Below are 15,591 nucleotides of genomic sequence, written 5' to 3' on the forward strand. Positions count from 1 at the left end.
AGTTAGCAAAGCTCCAACTCCCTTGAGGAAGCCTATAATATTCTTTGTCATTTTTTTTCCATGCTGGCCATAGCACTTAGAGAGCAAGTCAGAGATGATAACTCATGCTATAGTTCTGAAGTGGGAAGCAATTATTCTACAGTGTAAGATGAAAAGACTGCTTATATTCGGTATTAAATATCACTCTGTCTTCAAAGGTGCCGGAAAACGAAAGCTCCAGTGTGTGCAGCCCGACTGCTAAATAAGGTGGAGGCTTCTGCATATGCTTTAATGTGCAGGCGTGAACCACCATGGCAGGGACACTAGATCTCAGAGGCTGTAGTGGAAAAGATTTAAATTTAAGAAGAAAATCTTAAATCTAATAAAAGCATTTGATATTTATGAATATTGCATGTTCAGCATAAAATAAGCCTATTTTATTTCACTAAGAAGCCCTCATTTCTGCATATATAAATGTAAAATGAAAGATATAATCTAGAGCCAAAGAAAGCCCTGTTACTGTATTTCCTTTGTGTTTATTCATGCATATTTGTATATATATTACTAAATATGGTTTGTTTTTTATATTTATTGATGGTGTATGCTCGGTGTTTTTTTTTTTCATAGTGATTTAAGTTGTAAGAAATTGCTCTCACCCTTGAGCTATCCTCCTGGAAACTTCTTCTTTTATTCCCCTGTAAATTGGTGTGTATATTTGGTTTTAATACTGTGTCTGCTGGGGAAATGAAAAAATGGTAAAGTCGTCAGAATCAGGCATTTTCAGTGAGGGTTGATCTCTGAAGTGAACTCCTTACGCCAAACTCTTCCTTCCATTTCCCGCTCCCCTTCTGTGTTTGTCCTGTGTGTTTGTTTCCTGACATCTAAAAAAGGAGGAAGATTTTTCTTGTCAAGAGAAGGTCTCATTTCTATGTAACCACTAAGGATCGGGCTAAGAACAGAAAGAAGAGCTGACATGGCTTTGCAGCTCAGCCAGGAGCTTTAAATAGACAGAGGCTGTGTTTTATTATTGCTCTGAATAGTTTAGCTACCTCCATTTCACAGCCCTTGTCTGAGTGCTCAGAGATGGCAGCCCTTTTGTAAGAGTGATATTACCAGAGGGATCAGTGGCTGGTCTGCAGCCAGGACTCAAACATTCCTCAAGACACTGAGGACTGTCTGCAGTGACAGGTTCAGGCTGACTGACAGAGCCCAAGGAATGAGCTCAAACCAACCTTTTGCACCCAGCTTCCTTTCAAATGAAAGTGACAGGGGATGAAGGCTCTCATGGCTTTTGAGGTGCCTTTTGGAAGCAGACCCAGAAGATATTATTTGGAAACACTTGGTAAAGGGGTGATGGCACAAATTTCTGTGATATGTAAGGAGAAATATGATGTAAATTATCAGGTTTCTCTCAGTGTGTGTGCTTTAAATGACAGATGTGACTTGGTTTTTGAGTAAACTTTGTCTTCTTGTTGATCCTCTTATGTAAACCTAATCATTGTATTAGTTAGGATATTGCCTCCTGAATCACTTTAGTCAGATTCCAGCTAGAGCATCCCTTTGATCCCTGAACCTACAAGCTATCCAGAAGATATTTTAATGGTCAAAGAATGTGGTACTTGCAGACTTAATTTACCAGGAAATGTAGTCATAGCTGTTTATAGCTATTTTAAGCAATCACTGCATAGAAACTGAAAGTGTAACAAAGAGAGGACTCACATAGCTGTCTTTCTACCTTGTTTTGTGTTTCATGCAGCAAACATCATTTTATTATACAAAGAAGGATATAAAGGACACGGTATTTTTTTTTTAATTTTGGGGAAAGTGCTTGAATGAAGTTTCATGGAATTATCTTTATTTCCCAGAAAAGAGAAAACTTAATGATAATGCGAATTTTCAATTTTAGAAATGAATCTTCTCTGGCATATTGAAAGTGCTTCTAAGAAAAATTGCTTTAAAGTGTGAGTAAGATAAACTAAAGTTGGAATGGACCTCTCAGGAATCCGATACGACTTTTTGTTAAAAGATAGATCTAAGTTCTGCCTAGATTGTATTATGTGCAGAATTGGGAATGGAAGATAAATACGAAGCTGAAACTGTTACGAAGGTTTGCTGGGTACCTAATAGTGGTTTGGGAAATAGAGGTCTTTTGGGTATCAAAACTTTCTTTAGCAGAGAAATACTTGAACTGCACAATAGAATTGTTTTTACTTTGGCTAACAAGATGTCGTATATTCTTATGACCTACAGATTTTAAACTAAGATCTAGAAAAATACTTGTAGCAATGATCAATAGACCACATTGCTTTTTGAGTTCAGGTAGGTTACATAATCCTGAAATACAGCTTTACCTCATTATGTAGCTAGATTTCCTTTTGCTTTGAGGGTCACAAGTGCTAGTAGGAATCCCTGGTCGCTGGAATGATTTTGTAGAAATGTAAGGAAAAGGAACAACAGTGCTGAAACTTGAGGAAATAGATCCTCAGAAATATCTCACTACTGTGCTGCTTTTGAAAAGTAAGTGTGATTTTTATTTATTTATTTATTTATTTATTTAAAATGGAGTCTCGCTGTGTCACCCAGGCTGGAGTGCAGTGGCGCGATCCTGGCTCACTGCAACCTCCGCCTCCTGGGTTCAAGCGATTCTCCTGCCTCAGCCTCCTGAGTAGCTGGGACTACATGCATGTGCTACCACGCCCAGCTAATTTTTTGTATTTTTAGTAGAGACAGAGTTTCCCCGTGTTAGCCAGGATGGTCTCGATCTCCTTACCCTGTGATCTGCCTGCCTCGGCCTCCCAAAGTGCTGGGATTATAGATGTGAGCCACTGCAACTGGCCAAAGTATGATTTATTAAACAAAAGTCTGAGGCTGATGAAATTGAACACTGACTATGAAGGAACAAAGAGTAGGGAAGAGCTCAAACACTTAAAATAGTTAAAAGTTGTTTTGACTATATTAAAAATGATGATTATAGTTCATATTTTTTAGGTGTGGGGAAAATTAATATGTCATACATTTTGAGGTTGAAGTTTTATAGATGTTGTACATTTTCACTTGTTTTTATTTTTTGGTTTGTATTGCGTTTTTATTTATACTTAACAAATAGTGGTTTTAGGTAATAGTTTCTTGAATACCTAAGGTAATCTCTGTACTAATAGAAAAGTAGTGTTGAAGTTAGAGCTCTCAGAATAGGAGGTCTGAAGAAGTAGTAGTTAATTAATTTTAAAACTCTAAGCTGGGCATGGTGGCTCATGCCTATAATCCCAGCACTTTGGGAGGCCGAGATGGGTGGATCACCTGTGGTGAGGGGTTCAAGACCAGCCTGGCCAACATGGCAAAATCCTGTCTCTACTAAAAATACAGAAATTAGCCAGGTGTGATGGTACGCGTCTGTAATCCCAGCATACTTGGGAGGCTGAGGCAGGAGAATCACTTTAACCCGGGAGGTGGAGGCTGCAGTGAGCCAAGATTACGCCACTGCAGTCCAGCCTGGGTGACAGAGCGAGACTCTGTCTCAAACAAAACAAACAAACAAAAAAAACAAAACAAACCTTAAAAAACTAATAGACTTGAGAGATGCTCTAGACTGACTTTTTAATCTACTGGTCTTCAGCGACTTTTTCTCTGACTCAACAGTAGTTTCATAAAGCAAAGCTAATTTTATTCAATTGATATTTTGTTCTTTCTTCCTACTTTTTTGGTGCTAAAATATCCTTTCATTTATGAAATAATACTGATAATTTTTTTAAAAGTCTTATTATTTGACAAAGTAAAAACCCATTTCACTCCTTTAAAATCTTTTTTGAGCTTTTTTTGATCCATGAAATTGAAGAGCGAGTGTGGCAGCCACTGATCTACTCCAGTGGTTTTCAGTATTATATTGAGTGACCTATGGGCTCTCCTCTCCACCCCCCACCACCCCCGCATGAGAAAATTATTTGCTAGACTCTAGGGTTCCATTTAGTCCTCATCCAGACCAGCTCAACTTTATTTTCCTCTTAACATTTTGAGCTTCCAGGGAAGATTTTGTTTGAAATACTGTTTTCCTTAAATGTACACATACATAGCTACATAGCTAATACTTTTAAAGTAGCCAAATAAGTTAGGGCTGAAAGCAAGTGAATGACTTGCCTAATGTCATACCTTCTTTGGTGGCAGAACTGGTATATGCCCCCAGGTTTCCTGAATCTTCATTCCCTGGTATTGTTTATTGTTCTATGCTCTTTCTGTATGTTGCTTTTTTTTCTTTTTCTATGTAAAAACAAATCGCATCCATGATACATGATCTAACGACTAGTCATGGAAAATTACTAATAGCAAATACCTTTAGTAAAGAAAGAACTCTGGGCTGAGATCTAGAAAGCAGGCTATGTCTTAAAGTTTCTGGGTGGCTGGGGGTATGCCATTTATCTTTCTGGGCCTGTTCTCAGCATGTGTAAAAGGTTACCCCTTTCATGAAGATTTTTCTGACTCTGTCACATATTGTGGGCTCCTGCTTTTGGAACTACTCCCATGGTCCCCTGTCTAGAGCACCTCCAATAATTACAGTGCTGATGTGGTTGCACTTCTCTCTCTCTTTGGCTCTAGCTCTTGTTTTCCTTTGTATGCCTGTCTCTCATCACAGTGCTTGTCGGCTGAGGGCAGGCTTTCTGGCTCACAGTTGGCCATCTCCTCGCAAACAGTGCTGAGGTCACTCATGTTATTACCTCTTATTTTGTAGATGAGGAAATTGAAGCTTAGGAAGTTGAAGTAACTTTCCCAAGAATATACAGCTAGGAAATGGCAGAGCCAGGATGCAAATCTGCTTTATATGACGCCGAAGCGTTGACTCTTAAGCATTAGGCCATAAGTCATTTCCGAGGTAGTCAAGAATATTCAATTTGAGAGTCTTAAAAACTGAAGCAGAAGTTACAAATAAATATTTCTTCTCCTGAAATTGCTCTCCTTATCCACAATTAGTTCTCTTTTATAGGTGGCTGCATTGAGAAACAGAATATTAAGAAACAGAACAGAACCATAGGCGGATACAGAATATTGTGCGTCTCCTATTAGTTACTATAAAATCTCACCGGAATCCCAGCAGCTTAATTTTTTCTTACAAATAAAATATTAGGAAACATTTACCATTATTTCCAGCCCAGAAAGACCTGTTAAACATACCATATTCTCATATCTTCCTGATTTTTAAATTTTATACACATTTTCCCTCTGCCTAGGATATCTTCTCCTTCATTGCTTTTTCCTCTGAACTGTTTCTGTTTTGAAGCGTTTTCTGCCTCCTTCAGGCCGACTCATGACATTCTTCCTTTCTGGACCACCGGACTTCGTGTACGTTATTCTGCCGTGTTACTTGGTGATTGTCTCTCATCACTAGACTATAAACTCCTTGAGAGCGGCAGCTGAGTTTTTTTCATGGATGGCACATAATAAATGCTCTGTAGATATTTGAATCGGTGAAATGCAACTATATTCATTATTAAAGTTAACATTTTACATGTTAATGCTATGTCAGTTATAAGCTCCTTGAGGTCTAGCACCTGGGTCTGCAGAATACAGTGAATTTCCATTCTGCCAGACTGGATGTATCTAACACACTCAGCCCTTTCCAAGTTCCTACTTCCCTACTACCCCATCTTGTGTTAAACAAATCCGTGAATCTGTATTAAGAAGATAGATTCTTAATATTAAAACAATGTAGTAAACTCTGTAGGCAATCAGAATCCCATTAGAATCCTTCACGCATGCCCTATTTGCGAAGAATTTAATAAATTCTTAAAGGATGAGTTGTCCTAAGATGTGCATATTGATTTTGCCTTTCTTCCTTCCTTTTATCTAACTTCGAGCTCCTCAAGTTGCATATGGAAAACTTAAGTATATGGTTCTGTATGGGTGGTAAAAGGGATAGTCTAGGGTAATTTGATATGTGGATTTTCACCTTGCCTATCAACTTTGGAACTGAATGCCCATGGAAGTTGTGACTTCACTGTGTGATGCAGGTCCTTGCTCATAAATATTTGTTGATTGACCAAAAAAGTGGATCCTGCTAAAATGTCTTTGTTGGCAGTATCATGGTGAATGTTGCATTTGATGCCATTGAACATGAGTAGCCTGAATAATTGTGACCTTATTCAAATGTGGTTAGATTGTAGGAGAGCTAGCACTCGGATCCAGGTCGGATTGCACTCGTTGACTCTGACCACTGATGACTCTGCACTGGGTGTTAAGGATGGCCTTACACCTGTTCAGGGCAGCCATTAACTCTGGGGATATGAGGAAATTTTTCAGGAAACAAGTCAAACCTTTTACACTTGGAGTATTAGAGCAGATTAATTTAAGGCAGAATTTTAATGACTATGTCAGAATGTGTTTATTCTAATACTTCTCAGAGAACAAATGTTTGGTGTTAGAGTCAGAATACTGTTTCTTTTATTAAACTTGCAAAATGTACTAACCAGATAAAACTTGAGGAAAACAGATTCATAATAAATTTGAGAAAGGTGTCAAAAAAAAGGGGCTGTGTGTATATATATCCCTTTGTTTATGTTGTAGAAAATAGTTGTATTATTAAATGGTCTGATAGTCTGCTCAGTTGGGTGGTCATTTAGATTCTTTCCAATGAAACAGTCTAAACAGTAAATCAATCCAGGTGATGCCCTTTATACTTCGTCATAGTTTATTCAGCTTAAGTCAAGTTAGAGATAATTTGACATTTATATACTTGAGTTAGGGATTTATAGGCACATCTAGCAGAACAAATTAACTGTATTTGAATCATTGTGGTCAGTTTCATTATGTGGCTGAGTCTGTGTTATTCCAGTGGTTACATGCTCTACTTTGTAGAGAACTGTGTATGTGGGTATGTGTGGATGTGACCATTGTGATTGTGGAGACTGATACTTAGGATCATTTGCCTGTATTTTTGTATGTATTAGCATTCATTAATGGTCTAAATGATGGGAATTCTTTTGACTGTTAGTAGTCATTACTGGCTGTTGTAAGATTATACCATCATAATTTCTGATATAGTATACAAAAGTCTCTAAGTTGAAAAAAACATGTAGATTCTTTCCTCCTTTCTTCTTCTTCTTGTTTTGTTTCATAACTCAGAATCCTGTTGCTTATGTGAAGAAATAGAGGCAGGGCTAGAGAACTATTATAAGACTTGATTTTAGTAATTCTCAGCCTATGGTACAAGAATCTGTGTGGGTTTTCCATGTTATTACTAGGAAATTCTGAAATTCTCAGCATTGACTATACAGTGAATAAGTTATCTGTACCATACATATATATTATCATTGCTTAAAAGTATGTAAAGGCTATATTAACAAAATGTGAACTTGTTTGTTTTGCTAAATTCAGAGTACTTTTTTGTCTTGTATTTTCTTAAATGACATATACCACTGTAGAATTATCATCTTGTAAATAGTTTGATGTTAAACGTCTTCGTATACTGAAAAAAATTGAGAACACTGCCATATGGTATGTAAGCAGAAACAGCCATACTCCTAACACTTAGTCAAAATTGAAGACAGTCAGTCATAGGGAGGAAGAAAAGGGGAGGAAGATGGGGAGGAGGAGGAGGAGGAGGAAGCCACTATTTTTTTTTCTTTTTACTCTTTTTTTGTGAGACAGTCTCACTTCATCACCCAGGGTGCAGTGGCACGACCTCAGCTTACTGCAACCTCCACCTCCCAGGCCGAAGTGATTCTTGTGCCTTACCCTCCCAAGTAGCTGGGACTACAGGCACACGCCACCTTGCCCAGCTAATTTTTCTATTTTTAGTAGAGACAGAGTTTTGCCATGTTGGCCAGGGTGGTCTCGAACTCCTGACCTCAAGTGATCTGCCCACCTTGGCCTATCAAAGTACTGGGATTGCAGGCATCAACCACTGTGCCTGGCCGCCACTGTTTCTTAAAAGGAAAGGAAGGCTCCATTTCCTCCATATCTTAAAGGAGAAAAAAAGCCAGTGGGAAAAGGAAATAACAGAGATGGAACACAGAAAAAGAACAGACATAAGTTTCCTAATGTGCTAGTTGATACTACTGAGTGTCAACTTGATTGGATTGAAGGATACAAAGTATTGATCCTGGGTGTGTCTGTGAGGGTGTTACCAAGAGAGATTAACATTTGAGTCAGTGGGCTAGGGAAGGCAGATTCACCCTTAATCTGGTAGGTGCAATCTAATCAGCTGCCAGCGAATATAAAGCAGGCAGAAAAATGTGTAAAAGAGAGACAGGCAGAAAAATGTGTAAAGGAGAGACTGGCCTAGCCTCCCAGCCTACATCTCTCTCCCTTGCTGGGTGCTTCCTGCCCAGATAAATTACCTGTTGTGACTGCCCTGGACGTGCCTGCCTACCAGACACCTGATCTTGCAAGACCATTATTAAAGTCTCACATTTGCTGTTCTTTGCACCTCTAAGTCCATTCTTTACATTTGGATGGGTGAGTGTGTTTCTCACAGCAGCACTAAGTATCACTGTCAAAGACTAGAAATAACCTAAATTGTAGGGTAGATAAATTGTGGCATAGTCATATAACGAAATGTTATATAGCTATGAAGGAATTACTGCTACATCCAATAATGGGCAAATTTCAAAAACATGATTTTGAGCAAAAGATGCCAGACAGAAGAGTAAATACTATGATACTGTATTTACATAAAGGTTTTTTTGTAAAAGCAATACTAGTATCTGGGGTTAGAGTTTACCTTTGAGGAAAAGAGGGAGTCATTACTGGAAAGGAGTGTGAAGGGGGCTCCTAGAGAACTTGAGAGTGTTCTAATTTCTTAATCTGGGTGGTAGTTACATGGGGTATATTTACTTTGTGAAAATTCATCAAGCTATAAGCCTATGGTTTGTGCACTTTTTTGGAGGTGTGCCATACATCAATTAAAGCTCAGGAGTTTGAGACCAGCCTGGGCAACATGATGAAACTCTGTCTCTACTAAAAAATACAAAAGAAATTAGCCGGGCATTGTGGTGCGCGCCAGTAGTCCCAGCTACTCGGGAAGGCTGAGGCAGGAGAATTGCTTGAACTTGGGAGGCGGAGGTTGCAGTGAGCAAAGATTGCACCACTGCACTCCAGCCAAAAAATCTCTCTCTCTCTCCCTTTCGTCAATCTAATCAACAAGGTCTCACTCTGTCGCCCAGGTTGTGGTGTAGTGGCACTATCATAGCTCACTGCAACCTTGACCGCCTGGGCTCAAGCAATCCTCCCGCCTTAGCCTCCTGAGTAGCGAGGACTACAAGAATGTACCACCAAATCTGGCTAATTTTTTATTTTTATTTTTGGTAGAAACAGGATCTCTCTATGTTGACTAGGCTGGTCATGAACTTCTGGCACCAAGTGATCCTCCCGCCTCGGCCTCCCAATGTGCTGAGATTACAGGCATGAGCCACTGAGCCCGGCCAAAGATTACTTCTAAAGAAATGATGGGGGTAGATGAGATCTCTTTATATGCTTTCAGCCTAGATATTTTAATCTGTAGATTCGGAAATATAAGATATTATGGATAACTCTTGTAATTCTAGAAGCATCAGGAGCCTTAGTCCCTGGAGTCATTCATGTTTAATGAAAGCTATGAAAGACAATTAATAATTTATATTATTCAAATACACATTTCTTTCGAAATCCCCTTGTTCCAAGAAGTGTGATGTTTTACCTCCTAAAACTTACAAAACAATTTCCCCTAAATGAGAAAATGAGCTTTATTTCGACTCTGGTGTAAATTAAAATGAAGAAATTGTATTTTTTAAATAAGGAGGAGCGTAGTCATCATTCTGCTGTTCAGAGACATTTAACCTCCTCCCCACCCCAGTGAGTTTTAGTTTCTACTATAAACTTATGAGGTGGTTTGGTGGCCTTGGAATGTTGTGGAGATCTCTACTCTTCATGCTATCTGATAGGACACTAAGAGCTATTGAATTGGCATTTGTTTAGAATAAAGGAACACAAGGGTGATGAAAGGGACATTGGTCTGAGTGATCATTATATGTGACTACTGTAACTTTATAAATTGAAATAGAGTAATAGTAACTAACCATAGAAATTCAGAAACATACAAAGCTTGAAAGATCATCTAATAAAGAAGTGACTATCTTCCCATGAGGAGGCATATTCATTTGACTTACCTCATTCTTACCATAGATTCTGGTTATTTATTTTTCCATGTGCATCTTATGTGAATTAAATATTTATTTCCTTTCACCATCTACAGTCTAAAGGTACTTAGCATCTGTAACGTACCTGGACTGTGTCTGGTCCCGTACTAAGAGTTTACGATCTTATTAAGGGGGAAGTAGGCACTTTTTGTTAATGTAGCCTCATTTTTCTCTTTACTTAAGGAAATAAATCTTTTATGATTCCAGATAAAATGTTAAACTTGGAAAATGCTGCAGACATGGTATATACATGATCTAAAAGTTCTTTTATCAAGAATTCTATCCAAGAATTCTATCATTTATCTGTCTTTGGATTATAAGATGATTACTGTTAGAATTAAGTAATTGTTTTATTTTACCTATCTTGATTTCAGCTGTGTACATTAGTTTTCCCCCTTACTGCAGACACATTTGATTTTTATTTCATAAAATTATCTCATTTCCTTCAGTTGGAAATGATAAATATTCTCAAGCTCATCCATTTATTTATATTAGCACAGCTTTCTTTGGAAAGTATATTATCAGAAGGCTTCAGCCTCATTTAATTGCTTTTAACATGAGTTGTGCATGTCTGAATTCTAAACACAACTGCTATTGATCCCAGCCTCCTGGCATCCATCCAACCCTAAGATTTTTGCCTCACTCAGTAGAGCTAGTACATGATGTTTTTGTGGTTGGTGCTTTGAGGAGAACAGAAAGTGAGAGAAGAAAAAAAATATTGTCCTCTCTAAGCAAAAGAGAAAAATGACAGTGGATGGGACTGTAGTCCATATTGTGAGTTCATCAGTAATGCTAGATCAGATTTTGGGCGTCAGTTCATTCAGCCTTTATCATTTACTGCCAGGTTGTTAGAGCTCTCCTAAAAGAGCATTAGATTTGAAAAATAGGAGGTCCAAATTCAGTTCTTGCCAGTAAGCTTTGGAATCCAAGGCAGTCATGTTTCCTCCGAGCCTCAGTTTCCTCTTTAGAATAACAGTAGTGGTGTTGCCTGCATTGCCAACCTTCCAGAGTTCTTGTGAAGATAATACATGTGTAAGGGCTTTGTGAGCTATGAATCACATTAAAAAATGTGAGCCATGATTAATCAGCATTAGTGTATTTTGCCTTTTTAGGCAGGTTCGTTCTCAGATACTTAGGATTTAATCAGTGGTTCAATCACGGCTGGAAATCACTGAAAGATATCTCAAAATGCCCATATCTAGCTTCCTCCATCCTCACCCTTCTCCCATCGGAATCATTGGGGTAGGGGACTTACTTACATGTGTTCATGCAGTATGTGTGTATAATTAAGATACTACTACCACCCCATTAAGAACCAGTGGTCTATATCCATATATAGAATAAACTTTATATATATAGAATATATAGAATAAACTTCTGTACTTTTTTTGGTGACAGGGTCTTATTCTGTTGCCCAGGCTGGAGTACAGTGGTGTGATCTTGGCTCACTGCAGCCTTGACTTCCCAGGCTCAAGCGATTCTCCTGCCTCAGCCTCCTGAGTAGCTGGAACCACACCTGGATAATTTTGTTTATTTTTTTGTAGAGATGAGGTCTTACTGTGTTGCCCAGGCTGGTCTCGAACTCCTGGACTCACGTGATCCTCTCGCCTCAGACTTCCAAAGTACTGGGATTACAGATGTGAGCCACCGTGCCTGGCAACTTCTATACTTCTTATAACCCTGAGGTGCTAGGCCTTTTCCACTTTTGGTTTGGCTACACCCCCATGGCAGGATGTGTACGAGAAGATATGAGGGGAAATGTAAGCCCAGTCTCTTAAATTAGTTACAAACCCAGCATGCCCAAGCTCTAGTTGTCCTTCAGTGTGCCTGATTGCAGGCAGTCTGGCACCTGTTGTTCTTAGCCTGAACCCTTTTCAACACCATCTAAAACCAATGCTGGGATATAAGGGCATCAGAATATGAGAGATATGTTGCCAAGAGCCTTGTAAAACACAAGGAGCAGCAGGATTTGGTTTCTCCTTAACGGGTATACCTGTAAATCCTGTTGTGTGTTCAGCTCAGTGTTGGAGGAAGGAGAGAGTGCTTCGAGTGATCACACTCGGAGAGAGTGGCTCTGGTGTGTTAGGTGGAACCAGTGCTGACTTAGAGGATCCGACAGCCTGGGACCCTGATTTCTCATCCTGGTGACAGCAGTAGATCACTGTGTGGCCTTAAGCAAATCTCTTAACTATGCTGTTTGAAGTGTCCAGGACTATATATCCTGTAGGGCCTCTTTTAGCTCTACAATTCTGATTTCTGTTTTTTTTCAGGAGCCGATGAACTATTATCTATCATTTTTGTATGCTTTCTAACCTTCCCATGTAATATTTTTGAGGTGTGTCACTTATTCTGTATAGTATGTTTGCCAGTGGTTGAAATACAGCAGGAGACTAACCATTTCAGTAGAAAGGATTTGACTGGCCTCCTTGGAGCTTTTGGAAAGCGTAAGATTTGGGAGGGTCTTATCAGGTTTTTTTACTGGCACACAAGAAGAATAAAAGGAGCTGGAGAAATTGGTGAATCACAGAGGATCTCGAACACCAAGTTGAAGATTTGGGCTGACTCAGGAGAGTGTGGGGGATGCAGTGAGATTTTGAGGGGGGAATGAAGCATAAGTAGTGGGATGATCCTAGAAGGATTCATTTGTTTACTCCACACATATTTCTTGAGTGCCCTACTATGTGTTACCCCTCATAATGCCATGATAGAATTAACCTGCTCTAAGGAACCCACAGTCTAATGGAGGAAATTTGTAAGTAGTGCAATGTAATTAATACCATGATAGAGAAGTTTTGGGAGTTGTCTACATATGTAATGATTGAATCCAAAGGAAAAAAAAATGAAACGTCTATTTGGTATTTTCCATGTGTCGGGTAGTATTCTAAGTGCTAACTCCGTGGGGAGTTTAAGTAATGTATTTTAAGTACACAAACTTGAGCTCTTGAAGTTATAGGTAATAATGTTATCCCCATTTAACAGAAGAAGAAATTTTAGTATAGAAGGTTGCATACCTCCTTGTGTGTAGTGGATTCAGAATTCCAATTGGGTAGTTGGACTCTGGAGAGTGAATGAGAGAAAGAGCCAGGTCACAAATCCTAGGGAATAGCAACAGTTAAGGAACAGGCAGATGAAAAGCAGCTAGAAGAACTGGTATATTTTTCAGGGAAGTATGAAAAGGGAATTTAAAGGAGGACTTGGACAGGAGTGCCAAATGCCACAAGGAGATGAAGTAGGTTGAGAGGATTCGGCAATGAGAGTATTATTTTTATGTTAATAGGATCAATTTTGTTTGCACTGTGTGGTTTGATGGGGAGGGCTGGAACAGCTTGGAAGGTCACTTAGGAGACCATTTCAGTAGTTGAGATATTAAGTCCTGGGCAGGACTGTGGATGTGAAAAGGGCATTTTATTCAAGAAGTATACCTGTAAGATATCAGTAACTGAATGGAACATGGAGATATTAGGAGAGATGAGCCAAAGATCACCCTAAGGTTTCCAAAACTTGGCATCTATCATGTGCTGACTGCTTTAGGAAGAACTAAGATCTGTAACAGAGGACAGTTTTTAATAGCTGCCAGTATTAAACTATTGTGTACCATATACTGTGCTAAGGCATGTCATTTAGTCCTCACATGTAGGTATTATCAACACATTTTGACAGATGAGGGACCTGGGGCTTAAGTAGATTAAATTTACTCAAGGGCTGACATTTAGTAAGTGACTCCAAAATCTTAACATTTAGCCTCTGTTCCATAAGGCAGGTCAGTAAAAGCTAAAATAATGGACATAATTATAGAAGCACCACTTGTGACTGGTATAAAAAACAGTTCTGAAGTTGGAGAGATTATTTTTGACTTGTAGGATTCACAAAAGAAAGCATCCCAGGGAGGGCATTTGAGTCAGGCCTTGAAACATAAATCAAGATGAGTGTTTGTGAAAGTTCTTTCATAGTAATGAACTGTGGAAATATTATAGTAACAATAAGTGGGGTCAAATGTGCTAGGTTGACATCAAACAAAAGGAAACATTAAGTCACAAGTTATTACCAGCAGAATTTTACCTGGAAAGTAGAGATTCTTAAAGTGGAGCAGTACAAGTTAAAATAGAGGGCTTTGAATATTAATAATTATAATAAGTAGTTTGAGCTATATGGAGTAAGCAGTAGTCACTGAAGAGTTGAGAGAAGTAGGAATGTGTGCTTATGTACCCAGCGTATGTTTAAGTATTTTTGCATATGCATTTATTCAGTAGTTTGAGTAGAAAGTTTGAACTTTGAAGAGTAAGCCATAACTTCATTTGCCACTCTACCTTGGGAAATGTTGGTTGTTCAATTTAGGCCAATAATTTTTAAAATTGAGATCTAGTCTCATCCATGATAAAATACTACACTGTTTTGAAAATTAACTACCATAGTCAAGAATCTGGACGTGAACAAAATGCTTCTGTCAGTCAACATAGAAGTCATGACACCTGTGTGTATGGAGTACATTCATTCTGCCTCTGGGCAAGGCCTACACCCATCCATACACACTAATTTTCATTTTAGTCATTCCTAACTAACATGGTTTTGTGAGTTATAACACTGCAGAAGATAAATAGCAAATTAGAACATGTGGTCTGTTAAAGGCCAGTCCCTTATCAGAAAGTGAAACATGATAATGGACAGCAAGGAAAATGTATAGGAAAATTATTAACAAAACAGATATCATGACTTTAAAACACAGTGGTAGGGGCACAGAGTCCCCAGAAATCTCTCTGGACCCAGAGGGCACTACTTTGTTATAACACTGATAGTTATAATGCTTTTCCTCAGACATCAAGGAAATAGTAAGTTATAATCTGTCTTCAGGCAGCCCTCCATACATGGTCTGACTTAAAGATCTCTTTCATTTGAATGGTAGCTTGAGGAAACTCCTAGTTTTCCAGATGTTATAGCTTTGCATATACTGAACCAGGTTCATTTTTCTTTTGCCTGCAGTTCTTAAGACTACTGACTATATTTCTTTACCTTGTCATAGAGGTTTGCACTCAGGAAGAAGGGGCAGAAAAAGATTTTGGGGGGCCTCATGTCATTTAATACCTAATAACAAAGGACTTTCATAGCAGCATTGTGAAATACTGTTTGTGTTATCTCCATTTTTCAGATGAGGAAAGTTAACTCAAAGTTTATGTAGAAAGGCATTCTGGGTGCAAGGAACATTATCAGTATGGCTGGATGATTGAAGACCGTGCAGATATGGCTGTGGAAGAGTAAGGAGTTCAGTGTAGGGATTTCTACTTTTTTTTTTTTTTTTTTTTTGGCCTACACTTTAGTGTAAGAAATACATTTTCCATCCCTTCCCAGTAACATGTACATACAACATTAAAAGAAAAATTTCACAAAATGATAACTTACTTTATTATGTGCCACATGCTCAGAATTTTCCATTTCATTCTATTTTCTTTTTGTAAAA

General features: G+C 38.5%; 1 protein-coding gene across 1 annotated transcript in view; it reads left to right on the forward strand.

The window, feature by feature from the left end:
- The window catches only part of DDX10 (DEAD-box helicase 10), a 278,803-nt gene that overhangs the window by 189,133 nt on the left and 74,079 nt on the right, over positions 1 to 15,591 (forward strand). The gene's annotated exons all lie outside the window — the stretch shown is intronic.

This window comes from Hylobates moloch, unplaced genomic scaffold (genome assembly GCF_009828535.3).
Source record: "Hylobates moloch isolate HMO894 unplaced genomic scaffold, HMol_V3 SCAFFOLD_11, whole genome shotgun sequence".
Lineage (NCBI taxonomy): Eukaryota > Metazoa > Chordata > Mammalia > Primates > Hylobatidae > Hylobates > Hylobates moloch.